This window comes from Mobula hypostoma, chromosome 20 (assembly GCF_963921235.1).
Source record: "Mobula hypostoma chromosome 20, sMobHyp1.1, whole genome shotgun sequence".
Classification (NCBI taxonomy): Eukaryota; Metazoa; Chordata; class Chondrichthyes; order Myliobatiformes; family Myliobatidae; genus Mobula; species Mobula hypostoma.
Genome location: NC_086116.1, coordinates 5,193,152 through 5,207,074, shown reverse-complemented (window position 1 = coordinate 5,207,074; position 13,923 = coordinate 5,193,152). Strand labels below are relative to the sequence as shown.

At 45.8% G+C, this 13,923-nt stretch overlaps 1 protein-coding gene across 1 annotated transcript in view; it reads right to left on the bottom strand.

Moving 5' to 3' along the window:
- Nucleotides 1–13,789, bottom strand: part of mrpl42 (mitochondrial ribosomal protein L42) — a 56,504-nt gene extending 42,715 nt beyond the window's left edge. Inside the window, exons 1-2 of the mRNA XM_063072293.1 lie at nt 13,092–13,789; nt 1,227–1,266 (exon numbers count right to left, since the gene is read on the bottom strand). The gene's annotated coding sequence lies outside the window, so the exon portion shown is untranslated. The remainder of the gene's footprint in view (nt 1–1,226; nt 1,267–13,091) is intronic.
- Between the last annotated feature and the right edge of the window lie 134 nt (nt 13,790–13,923).

Sequence of the window (13,923 nt, the reverse complement as noted above, 5' to 3'; positions counted from 1 at the left end):
GCCTTCTGCTCCAGAGATTCCGGTTACCACACAGTAGCAGCGGCAGCAAAGCGGGCATTTCAGAAGTTTCTCCAGATGTTCCTCCGTGCTCTCACGTCTGTCTCCATCAAATCAGAATTGTGCACGGTCCCCTACTTGACAGATTTCAGATACCATTCACTGGAGAGGCCGCGCGCACCGCTATCTTCTCCTCCTGTGAACTGGCCTGAACAACTGTGTGGCGATGAATTCCACAGATTCGCCACCCTCCAGCTACAGAAATGTTCCCTCATCTTTGTTCTAAATGGATGTCCCTCAGTTCTGAGGCAGTGCCCTCTGGTCCCAAACTCCTCCACTATAGGAAACATTCTCTCCACCTCCGTACTATCTAGGCCTTTCAATATTCAATAGATTTTATTGAGATCCCCCTCATTCTTCTAAACTACAGTGAGTACTGGCCCAGGGCCATCAAACAATCTTGATACGTTAACCTTTCATTCCTGGGATAATTCTCGTGACCTTCCTTTGGATCTTCTTCAATGTCAGCACATCTTTTCTTAGATACATCTGTCCCCAGTCATCTTGTATTCCATGTCACCCTTATCTGTCAAGGACTGTGTGGTGGCTGTCCAAGCATCAGCCCCCCCCCCTCCACATTAAATCATGCACAGGTGTTCTCCATCCAGGAAATTCACCCCAACATCCCAGTTTAAACCCCGTGACGATCAGCAAGTAGTGAAGTGGGCAGGATTGTGAGGTATGGATCCTGGATCAGCCTCGCCAGCTACTTGAAAACTCACTCAGAGACAACCCCTTGGGAGAACACCATACTCGACTCAACTGTGTGCACTAGTGCTACCACTGCCCTATAATCTCCACGTAAGTAGATTTTCCACCTGACCTTCAAGGGCATCTGAGAGCAGAGCATTCAGCAAAAGCGGTGTGGCCACTCAGGCAGCTCCAGCTCTGCTTTGGGGCCTCATGGGAGGCTACCAGCAAATCACAGAGCAAAATGGCTGGCAGCTGGCAAAGCACAGGCAGTAAGAATGGCATTTCTCAGTCTGCACAACCTCAAGACAACTTAACACTACTCACACAGAGATATGTTGACAGCCTTCTGTGGAGCTGCAAAAGCAAGGTACAGCTCACGTATGGATGAATGCTCAAAGAAAGCCTTTAACCAATGGTTTTAATACATGAACAGAACTACAATGTGTGACCAATATTTCAAATGATATAAAACTCACCTTTTTATAATGTTCTCTTTATTCTTTTGTGGCCCGGTACCTAAAAAAAATTCAAATTTCAATTTATTATCGACGTATGTGTAAGTTATACAACCTTGAGTTTCACTGTATACAGGCAGCCACACTGCAAGAAACCTGAAAGGACCCAGTTTAAAAAAATACCAACACCCAATGCGTAGAGAGAGTGAAAAAAAAACAAAAGATTCAAATAAAAGCAAGCAACAGCATTCAGAATAGACCAGAAGCTCGAGCAGGCTGCAGCCAGAGACTCAGCCTCTGAGCACACAGCGCAGTGAGCAGAATCGGCCTGACCCTCGCCTCTTGTGCGGAAACCTTGCCTCTTCAATCCATCCGGACCCGCGTTTAAATTGTCCAAGCATCAGGTCGTCCCTCGCACTAGGACCTGGGCCCCGCCACATCGATACACTTTGGGTGTGGACCCTGCCGCTACGTTCTGGCCTGTACCTGTCCTTTCCAAATCGGCCCAGCGCTCAGATTGATCCCACCTCACTCCTGATTTGGGTGGATTGGCTCCAAAACTCCTCTGCTTGCTCCAACTCTGTCTCTGTCTCTGACTCCGACTCCATCTCCATCTCAAGCATGCTCCGACCACTTTCCCTTGACTGTGCTTCAACCTCACTCCGACTTTGCATCACACCCACACACCTCGCCCCTCGAGGCAGCTTTGGCTTCACCCGTCTCTTCATCGTTTGCTGTGACTGTTTATCACAATTTTCCACAGAAAAAGTGTTACAAATAATTCAGTTGTATTTCTTGCTTTATGAACCACCAGTAAATTGTCACCCATCTTTAGTAGCATCATCTTAATCCAGATTGAATTGAATTGAATTGAAGTGAATTGACTTTATTACATACGTCCTTCATATAAATGAGGAGTAAAAATCTTTAAGTTACGTCTCTGTCTAAATGTGCAATGTGCAATTTATAATAAATAGTATGTACAACAAGACAGTTAATATCACATAGAAATACAATTGTATCAGCATGAATTAATCAGTCTGATGGCCTGGTGGAAGAATCTGTTCCAGAGCCTGTTGGTCCTGGCTTTTATGCTGTGGTACTATTTCCCGGATGGTAGCAGCTGGAACAGTTTGTGGTTGGGGGAGAGGCAGGTTCCCAATGATCCTTCGGGCCCTTTTTACACACAACTCTTTGTAAGTATCCTGAATAGTGAGAAGTTCACATCTACAGATGCACTGGGCTGTCCGCACCACTCTCTGCAGAGTCCTGCGATTGAGGGAAGTACAGTTCCCATACCAGGCAGTGATGCAGCCAGTCAGGATGCTCTCAGTTGTGCCCCTGTAGAAAGTTCTTAGGATTTGGGGACCCATACCAAACTTCTTCAACCGTCAGAGGTGAAAGAGGCGCTGTTGTTGCCTTTTTCACCACACAGCTGGTATGTACAGACCACGTGAGATCCTCGGTGATGTGTATGCCGAGGAACTTAAAGCTGTTCACCCTCTCAACCCCAGATCCATTGATGTCAATCGGAGTTCACCTGTCTCCATTCCTCCTGTAGTCAACAACCAGCTGCTTTGTTTTTGCGACATTGAGGGAGAGGTTGTTTTCTTTACACCACTGTGTCAGGGTGACGACTTCTCTGTAGGCTGCCTCATTATTATTTGAGATTAGGCCAATCAGGGTAGTATCGTCAGTGAATTTAATTAGTAGATTGGAGCTGTGGGTGATGACACAGTCATGGGTATACAGAAGGTAAAGGAGGGGGCTTAGGACACAGCCCTGAGGGGCACCTGTGTTGAGGGTTAGAGGGGCAGAGATGAGGGAGCCCACCCTTACCATCTGCCGGCTATCTGACAGTAAGTCCAGGATCCAGCTGCACAAGGCAGGGTGAAGGCCGAGGGCTCTGAGCTTCCTGTCGAACCTGGATGGAATTATGGTGTTGAATGCTGAACTGTCGTCCAAGAACAGCATTTTCACATAAGCATCCTTCTTCTCCAGATGTGTAAGGACGGTGTGTAGAGCAGTGGCTATTGCGTCATCTGTGTCATGGTCCGGTCCGTGAAGTCAGTATTCTGGTTCACGGTCCGGTCCATAGTTCCTTATTCCTGGGTTTCTGGTTTTGTTGTAGGCACATGATTCTCGTTTTGGGGCTGAGACATAAATACCTCTGCAAACCAGGGATTCCCTGCTGGACTGTTCTGTTCCCTTCCCTGTCTTTCCCCCCCTCGCCTGTCCCTCTGCCTGGATACCTTGCTTGACTCTCTGCCTGCTCACCTAGCCTGGATACCCCACCTGTATCACTGAAGTTTTACCGCCAGAGCAAGACCGGAGCCTTGTTAGGTCAAGATAAGGAACTGTCTCTCGTTGTGTGGAATTGTCTCTCTGTGTCCTCTCCTTCGCTAGGTGGGTCTGGCCATCTGCCGCCACCTTGTGTTGGAAACTGTCTCTGTGTCCTCTCCTTCGCTAAGTGGTTCCGGCCGTTTGCCATCACCTTGTGTTGGGATCGGTCTCTTCATGTTCAGCATTCTGTGTATGAATCCCTGCCCTACATTCTGTTCCCAAGGATGGGTCCCGGCTCTGTGTTACGTGTATGAATCCTGGCCCTATGTCCTGTTCCCAAGGAGGGGTCCCGGCTCTGTGTTCTGTGCTCCCGTCTCTTCTAGTCCAAGGCTTCATGCTCCTGAAGGCCCTCGTCCAATCCGTGCCTAGTCCAGTCCTATTCGAGTCCTGTCCATGTGCATTTACCTTGTGTCTCTCCCTACCCAGGAGTTCCTCACTCAAGCCATGTCCAGTTCTGTAGCTTCATCTTGTCCTTGCCTAGTTCTGGAGTTTGAGCCCGAGTCAAGTCCCAGGTTCTGGGTCCTTGCCCAGTCTCTGGCTCGAAGTTCATACCCAAGCCTCAAGACCGCAGCCTGTCTGCAAGCTCAAGCCTCAAGACCAAGACCCCAGCCTCAAGCCTCAAGACCAGGACCCCAGCCTGCAGCCCCAAGCCTCTAGACCCCAGCCACATCCTGTCCTGCAGTCATGTCATGTCCTTACCTAGTTCTGGGGCCTGAGCCTGAGGCAAGACCCAGGTTCTGGGTCCTTGTCCAGTCTCTGGCTCGGAGTCCAAGCCCAGGCTCCTAGTGCATAATTCCTTGTCCGGGTCCCCTGTCTTGTCCATGTCCTAGCCCAAGTCTGCATTCTTGTCCCTGCTCCTTGTCTGTATCCTGTCACGTCCCTACTCTAGTCAAGTCCTATTCTTTGTACTTCAGTGTCTGTGTCTTGCATTTGGGTCCATTCCCAATGCCCCCATTGTGACAATCTGTTGATTAGTTGTGTCGATAGGTGACCTGTAGGGGGTACAGTGTGTGTGGTAACACGCTGCAGATGTGGTCCTTGACCAGCCTCTCAAAGTATTTGCTTATTATTGAGGTGAGTTGTGAGGATTATGTTGTATACAGCATAAGTGTTGGTCCGTCTGGTTGTATATAACAAGTTTAAAACACTACATCTACAAAATTCCTGCAATTAGGAAATTCGGTTCCTTTAGAAAATGAAAATAATTCTGAGTCCTGAAGAACGTTTCGGCCCAAAATGTCGACTGTTTATTTTTTCCATTGATTCTGCCTGACCTGCTATGTTCCTCCAGCATTTTACATGTGTTGCTTTGAAACTAATTCTGTTGTTACAATAAACACAAGCAATTCTGCTGATGCCAGAAATCCAGAGCAACACACACAAATTTCTGGAGGAACATATCAGGTCAGGCAGCATCTATAGAGAGGGATAAACAGTTGATGTTCAGGCCAGGACTTCTGATGAAAAGTCTCAGCCTGAAAGACCAATTGTTTATTCATTTCCACAGATGCTGCCTGACCTGCTGAGTTCCTCCTGCATTTTATGTGTTGCTATTGTTACAGTGGCATACAATGATAAGTGCTACCACTTCAAACTTTTTGAAGCGCTGTTCAAAGTTCAAACTTCAAAGTAACATTTATTATCAGAGTACATACATGTCACCACATACAACCCTGAGATTCTTTTTCTGTGGGCATACTTAGCAAATCTATAGAACAGTAACTGTAAACAGGATCAATGAAAAACAAACTGTGCAAATGCAGATATAAATAAATAGCAATAAATAACGCGAGCATGAAATAACAAGATAAAGAGTCCTTAAAATGAGACTATCGGTTGTGGGAACACCAGACATAGAATGAGTGTAGTTATCCCCTTTTGTTCAAGGGCCTGATGACTGAGGGGTAGTAACTGTTCATGAACCTGGTGGTGTGAGTCCTGAGGCTCTTGTGCCTTCTACCTGATGAAGTTCCAAATTAATAAACCAGCTGGGTGACATTGAGTCGATGAAAGATCTTCAACTGCCTGCTTCTCTCTCTCCAGATGATGTCCAACCTGCTGAGTATCTCCAGCATTTTCTGTTCTTATTTTGGGTTTTCAATATCTACTATGCATTAATTTTTTGAGTTGTTTTGTTAAGTATTTTGAACTCAGGAATTCTGACAGTCTCAGATTTACCAGTCTAACAACAAAGTCAGAAGGCATTGGTTTGAGTCCCAATTTGGGACAGGCATGAATAATTTTAAAGATACAGTTGAGCAGACACACGGCTACAGACTGAAAGAGTGCAATGCTCTCAACGTTGGACCCTCTCAGACAAGACATTAACTCAAATTGCAATCTTTATTCTCAGTTAGACATTAAAAATATCACATAGCACAACCTGAAGAATTAATGTTTGGAATCATCCAAGCCTGTCTTATTTTCCTCATCCTTTGTTCCCCTTTTACCCATTAGTGGAAACATTTTTGACATCCATCCCATAGCTCCTCAGTTCTGCCTTTTCTAACTTTGCTAGAGTAAATAATTTTTCATAATGGAGATCGGAAATGTTCACAATATTCCAAAGTACTTCATGGCATTGAAGAACTTCTAAGTGGCTGTCACTGTTCTAACAAAATGATGGCCAACATACAGTCAGCTCTCACAGGTAGCAAGGGGAAAAATGCCAATATTTGTGTTGACTGACGAAGGGTTCCTCAGGGTAGGACATACAGTGAATGATAGGGCACTGTGGAGTAAAGTAGAAAAGAGGAATCTAGAAATACAGAACTGTAACTCCTTGAAAGTGGCAAACACAGGTAGGTAGGGTTGTAAAAGGAGCTTTTGGCACATTGGCCTTCATAAATCAAAATTATTTGAAGTTATATAAGGTGTTGGTGAGGACTAGGTTGAAGTAATGTGTGCAGTTGAGGGAAGTCGAGGAAACACACACCAGTCTTCATTGAGGGATGAGAAGTGAAACGGGTTCCCAGGTATCAACATCTCCAATATGTACCCAGCATACTGACGCAATTACAAAGAAGCGATGACAGTGGCTATATTTCATTGGGAGTTTGAGGAGAAGTGGTATGTCACCAAAAACACTCACAAATTTCTATGGATGTACTGTGCAGATCATTCTAACTGATTGCATCACCATCTGGTATGGGGGGGCACTGCACAGGATCTGTAAAATCTGCAAAAAGTTATAAACTCAGTCATCTCCATCATGGGCATTAGACTGTTCAGCATCGAGGACACCTCAGAAAGGCAGCATCCATCACTGAGGACCCCCATCACTCATCACTAAGGACCCCCATTACTCAAGCCATGTCCTGTTCTCATTGCTTCCATCAAGGAGGAGATACAGGAGCCCAAAGACACACACTCAACATTTCAGGAACAGCTTCTTCCCCTTCGCTATTAGATTTCTGAATGGACAGTGAACCCATGGACACCACCTTGGTATCTCCCTCTCTTTTTGCCCCACTAATTTAGCTTAATGTTCATATATGTAGATTGTAATTTATAATTTTTATTACTGTGGATTGCAGTGTGCTACTACTGCAAAACAACAAGACTCACAGTGATATTAAACCTGATTCTGATTCAGTCTGGTCACCTACTTACCTATAGGGAAGATGTTAATAAGATTGAAAGAGTACACAGAAATTTTACAAGCATTTTGCTGCATCTTGAGGACCTGAGTTATAGGGAAAGGTTGAATAGTTTAGGAATTTATTCCCTGGAGTGCAGGAGATTAAGAAGAGATTTGATAGAAATATACAAAATTATGAGAGGGTATAGATACAGTAAATGCAAGCAGACTTTTTCCACTGAGTTTGTGTGAGACCACCACTGGACGTAATGGGTTAAGGGTGAAAGGTGAAACATTTTTAAGGTGAACTTGAGGGGGAGCTTCTTCACTCAGAGGGAGGTGAGAATGTGGAGTGAAAGTGATGAATGCAGGTTTGATTTCAACATTTAAGAAAAATAAGGATAAGTACATGGACTGTGGAGGTGTGGAGGGCTATGATTGAGGTGCGGGTCGATGGGACTAGGCAGAATGAATGTTTGGTACAGATTAAATGAGCTGAAGAGCCTTTTACCATGTTGTGGTGCTCTCTGACTCTAATGTATATTAATTGGCTGGGACTTCAGGTAGGATAGTCCTGCTCCAAATCCCTCAAGGGAGAACACCAGTATGTGCTTCAAACAGCCAAATCCTTACAACTCTTAGCAACCCCTGCTGCCCGTTACAGTGACAATGTAGAGTGTGGTATCGCCTTGCAAGCCCTGAGCACATTTTCAGCTCCAGGCATTATGGCAGTGGTCTGAGCTCCACTCAGATGCAGGGTAGCAACTGCCGGTGTTGCAATGGAAGATGCAACATCAACCATCAGATGCTGCTCTGTGATTGGGTCCATGAATGCACCGGCAGAAGTTGGCCATCTCGTTCACATTAGGAAGTATGAGGATCCAGACTCTAAATGCCTCTGCTTGCTCCTTGACATTGGGCATCCTCACTTACTGGCAGGCTAGCAGATGCCCCGGCCATTTCATTGTCATCCATTATTGGTTCTGCTGCCTCTCGTACTTCACTTCCCAGTAAAGTGGCGTCTATGTTGTCCTTTCCTCTGATCCTGACCAAAGGCCACCCAATTTGATGACCCGCTGCACTGCAGATCCCAGCTTTGTGCTTTGCCCTCTAAACTGTGCATGTTTGGTTACCACAATGAAAAGTCAAAGTAAATGTATTATCAAAGTATTATATACAGTCCTGAGGTTGCAGACATTTACAGGAAAGTAAAGAAGTACAATAGAGTTAGTTAAAAAAAAATGATGCGTAAACAAAGACTGACAAGCAACTCATGCAAAAAAAGACAAATTGTCCAAATAAAATAATAAATAAATAATACTGAGAACATGAATTGTATAGTCCTTGAAAGTCTGTAGGTTGTGCCATTGTGATGTTGAAGAAATAGGTCTGATAAGAACAACATAATTACACTATGCAATAAAGTTTTACGAGATTGAGAACATGGGAGATAGAATATGAGGAGGAGGATTAAGTAGGAAGATGCAGTCATCTGTGAGATTTCAGCCAGAGCTCCATTGGTACATTGACTTGCAGGCATTGCTTTCTGCACTGGGGACCTTGGTGGCCTCCGCTCCCTGTCCTATCGGGAGAGGGGGAAGTGTTGGTGAACACTGCGGTGTGCCACTGGTAGTGGACTATCTGGTGGCAAGTGCAAAACGTGTGAAATTTCCAAACTGCACGGGATCTGTTACATTATTTATTTAGACATAAGCTGTGGAACAGACCTTTCCAGCCCACGAGGCACACTACCCAGCAACCCACCCATTTAACACTAGACTAATCACAGGACAATTTACAATCATCAATTGGCCTAATAACTAGTATGTCTCTGGACTGTGGGAGGAAACGGGGGCTCCCAGAGGAAACCCACACACTCACGGGAAGAACTTTCTTACAGAGGAGCTTCACGCGAACTGCTACGCCACCGTGGTATGGTTACTGAGGATGAAGCTGCGGGTGCCTAAGTCAGGTCCCAGTGTGTGGGAAGGGGTTCAGTGCACTGAGCAGCACCTGAGGCTTGTCGCGCACACTTATCCACCATCCATGCCCATTTCTGATCACACTTACAAGGAGCATTGCCATAAGAAAGCAGCCGCCATTCTGTTGTTTGTGATCCAGTATCAAGGACCCCACCATACAGGCCGTGCTCTCTTCTACCTGCTTGGGTAGGAGGTACAGGATCATAGGTCCCACACCTTACATCTGTGGTGGGAAAGCTGTTGGAAAAGATTCTTAGAGATAGGATCTATGGGCATTTAGAGAATCATGGTCTGATCAGGGACAGTCAGCATGGCTTTGTGAAGGGCAGATCGTGTCTAACAAGCCTGATAGAGTTCTTTGAGGAGGTGACCAGGCATATAGATGAGGGTAGTGAAGTGGATGTGATCTATATGGATTTTAGTAAGGCATTTGACAAGGTTCCACACGGTAGGCTTATTCAGAAAGTCAGAAGGCATAGGATCCAGGGAAGTTTGGCCAGGTGGATTCAGAATTGGCCTGCCTGCAGAAAGCAGAGGGTGGTGGTGGAGGGGGTACTTTCGGATTGGAGGGTTGTGACTAGTGGTGTCCCACAAGGGTCTGTTCTGGGACCTCTACTTTTCGTGATTTTTATTAACGACCTGGATGTGGGGGTAGAAGGATGGGTTGGCAAGTTTGCATATGACTCAAAGGTTAGTGGTGTTGTAGATAGTGTAGAGGATTGTCAAAGATTGCAGAGAGAAATTGATAGGATGCAGAAGTGGGCTGAGAGGTGGCAGATGGAGTTCAACCTGGAGAAGTGTGAGGTTGTACACTTTGGAAGGACAAACTCCAAGGCAGAGTACAAAGTCAAGCTATTGTCCCCAGATGCTTCAAAACCTCCACAATCATTCCCGTAGCAAAGAAATCAGTTGTAGCCTGTCTGAATGATTACCGTCCCGTTGTCCTGACCCCCATAGTGATGAAATGTTTTGAACAGCTTGTCAAGCCTCATATCACAGCCAGCCTCCCCTCATCACTGGATCCTCTGCAGTTTGCTTATTGTCTAAATCGCTCTACGGAGGACACAATATCCACCACACTGCACACAGTTCTCTCTCACTTGGACAACAAAGACACTTATGCCAGAATCCTGTACATTGATTTCAGTTCAGCATTCAATACCATCATCCCGCAGAGACTAGTGGAGAAACTGTCGCTGCTTGGCCTTAACACTGCCATGTGTCGCTGGGTTCTGGATTTCTTGACAGAGAGACCACAGTCAGTCCGTATTGGCAGGAACATCTCTGACTCCATCACACTGAGCACTGGATCCCCACAAGGCTGTGTGCTTAACCCATTGCTGTTTACACTGCTAACACATGACTGTGCAGCCAGATTCAAGGAGAACCTGATCATTAAATTTGCAGATGATACCACAGTGATGGGGCTCATCAGCAAAAATGATGAAACAATGTACAGGGAGGAGGTCAAACACCTAGAGAGCTGGTGCAGGGATAACAACTTGATGCTTAATGTCACCAAAACCAAGGAGATGATTGTCGATTTCAGATGGTCTCAGCCTGAGCACACACCCCTCAGCATCAGCGGCTCCACAGTGGAGAGAGTGGAAAACATCAAGTTCCTTGGGGTGCAGATCTCGGACAATCTCACTCGGTCCAGGAACACCACTGGGATTGTGAAATGGGCCCAGCAGAGATTGCACTTTCTGAGGAAGCTTAAACAAGCATCACTCCCCACTAACATCTTAACTACATTCTACAGAGGCGTGGTTGAGAGTGTGCTGACCTTTTGCATCACAACCTGGTACTCCAGCTGCAGTGCTGTGGACAAAAAAGCCTTGCAGAGGGTGGTTAGGGGAGCAGAGAAGGTTATTGGGGTCTCCCTACCTTCTGTCCAAGACTTCTTTCAGAGTCAATGCCTCCAGAAGACACAGTACATCATTAAAGACCCCTCACACCCTCTCCATGAACTGTTTGTTCTTCTGCCATCAGGCAAACGTTACAGGAGCATCAAAACTAAAACCACAAGGCTACTAAACAGCTTCCTCCCACAGGCAGTCAGACTGCTAAATAGCTGCTCTACCTGACTCTGCTTTGGACACTTTTAACTTGTACTGGACACTTATAACTTGACTTTAACTGACATGTGGCTGTTGTGTTTTACTCTTTATTGTTATGTTTATTATTTAGTGTTGTGTTTGTTATGTTATGATTGCACTGCTCCTGAGAAACGCTGTCTCATTCTGCCCCGCAGAGCTGATATACGGTTAGAATGACAATAAAGTTTTTTGAATCTTGAATCTTGAATCTTGAATCTTGAAAGTAAATGGCAGGATACTTGGTAGTGTGGAGGAGCAGAGGGATCTCGGGGTACATGTCACAGATCCCTGAAAGTTGCCTCACAGATGGATAGGGTAGTTAAGAAAGCTTATGGGGTGTTAGCTTTCATAAGTCGAGGGATAGAGTTTAAGAGTCATGATGTAATGATGTAGCTCTATAAAACTCTGGTTAGGCCACACTTGGAGTACTGTCTCCAGTTCTGGTCACCTCACTATAGGAAGCATGTGGAAGCATTGGAAAGGGTACAGAGGAGATTTACCAGGATGCTGCCTGGTTTAGAGGTATGGATTATGATCAGTGATTAAGGGAGCTAGGGCTTTACTCTTTGGAGAGAAGGCGGATGAGAGGAGACATGATAGAGGTGTACAAGATATTAAGAGGAATAGATAGAGTGGATAGCCAGCGCCTCTTCCCCAGGGCACCACTACTGAATACAAGAGGACATGGCTTTAAGATAAAGGGTGGGAAGTTCAAGGGGGAAATTAGAGGAAGGTTTTTTACTCAGAGAGTGGTTGGTGTGTGGAATGCACTGCCTGAGTCAGTGGTGGAGGCAGATACATTAGTGAAGTTTAAGAGACTACTGGACAGGTATATGGTGGAATTTAAGGTGGGGGGTTACATGGGAGGCAGGGTTTGAGGGTCAGCACAACATTGTGGGCCGAAGGGCCTGTAATGTGCTGTACTATTCTATGTTCTATGTTCTATGTTCTACCACCAGGATCAGGAACAGTTATTACTCTACAACCATCAGAAGGCTCCTGAACCGATGTGGATAACTTCACTCACACCCATGCAATCATCTGTTTGAACTTGTTCCATCTGGCAGACGTTGTAAGATTTTCTGTGCCCGCATCTCCAGACTGAAAAATAGCTTTTTCCCCAGAGCTATAACTGCTCTGAACCAATCGATCAAGCATCATCCATAAATTTGTTATGTTGCTACTTTAATACTAGTTTTATGGCTGTCAAGCATCTGAGTTGCGCTTTTGTACTGCTGGACGTTGCTTGTACTGGCTGGGTACTAGATTTTGTTTATTGTTTATTTATTTTATTTGTTGTTTTACAGCATTGAGTATGAGAGTTGCAAACTCATTTTGGTGCATGACAAATTGTACTATGCAATGACAATAAAGATATTTCAATTTCATCTCAAAACTGAGCTGACTCCACAAGCCTCAGACTTACTTTCACAGGCTCTACAATTCATGTTCTCGGTGTTATTTGTATTTTTATTATTATTTACACTATTTGTCTTCTTTTGCCCATGGGTTGTTTGTCAGACTTTGTTTATGTATAGCTTTCATAAACATTGTATTTCTTTATTTTCCTGTGGACGCCTGCAAGAGAAGGAATCTCACGCGAGTGTGTGGTGACATGCCCGTACTTTGATAATGAGTTGACCTTGGCGGAGTTGCTGGGCTGTGGCACGGGAGTGAGGCTCTCCGTTTGGCCTTGACTCCCCACTTGTGCCTTCTGGTTTCCCTGTCCCTTGCGGACAATCATCTCCGTCCCTTTCCCCCCTCACCAAAGCCAGCTCTGAGCACGCACACCTTCACCCTTTCCTAGACCAGATCCACCTCTTCCATAACCCTGCGCTCCCACTGCAAACCGGGCGGCATCTGGAAAACCAGAGCTACCAACCTTCAGAGGCAGCCGACCTCTCACAATCGTCAGATGCTGCAGTTAGTATGTTGCCTCCAATCCGCTGGGACTGCCGCGTACCTTTATCTCGCGTTCTCTGGGACAGTGATATTAGTTCCCTGGAGTTTCTAAATTTAAAATGCTGGTAGCAGTCAGCAAGTCAGGGGTCATCGATAGAAATACGGTTCGCTTCAGTTGTCTTTCATCGCTGCTGCTGAGGGCGCATCGACCTGCGGTTCCGATTCCTCCGTTGTTATTTTGGATTTGTGGCTGCCTCGATGCGAGGCCTTGACACTAGTGACCACAGATTCCGCGATTCTTATCTCTCACCGACGGCGCCGTCAGCCCGGCGAACGGGGAAATTGCCCGTCACCCTGCATGTTCATACAGGCATGAACTCTGTATTGTACAGCCGGATACAGAAATCGCCCGGATGGGACAAATTTGTCTCGAATTCTCACTCAGTAGATCGGCTAAGGGATTTTAGACAAAAGCCGGGTCGGTAATTAAATACTTCCCGAAATGAGCCTGTGATCGACAGCTTCGGTAGTGTACTGCCTCGCCTTGACCCGCACTATCCGTCCACTGGGGCTCTTTCACGGACACTAAATGACTCCATTACCTTTAAAAGGGAACTTTGCATAAAGTGCATGAGGTGGTTTGAGTCCGGGGAGACAAGTCACACGAACACAGAATGGGAGGGAAGGCGTGCTCTCCATAATCATTGTCAAAAGCCGAAGATTTCTCTCTTTCCTGATCTTTATGTCCAGGAATTCTTGGAAACACTTCGCAGCTGCCCCCACCTTAAAGGGGGGGGGGATGGGATTTGAAG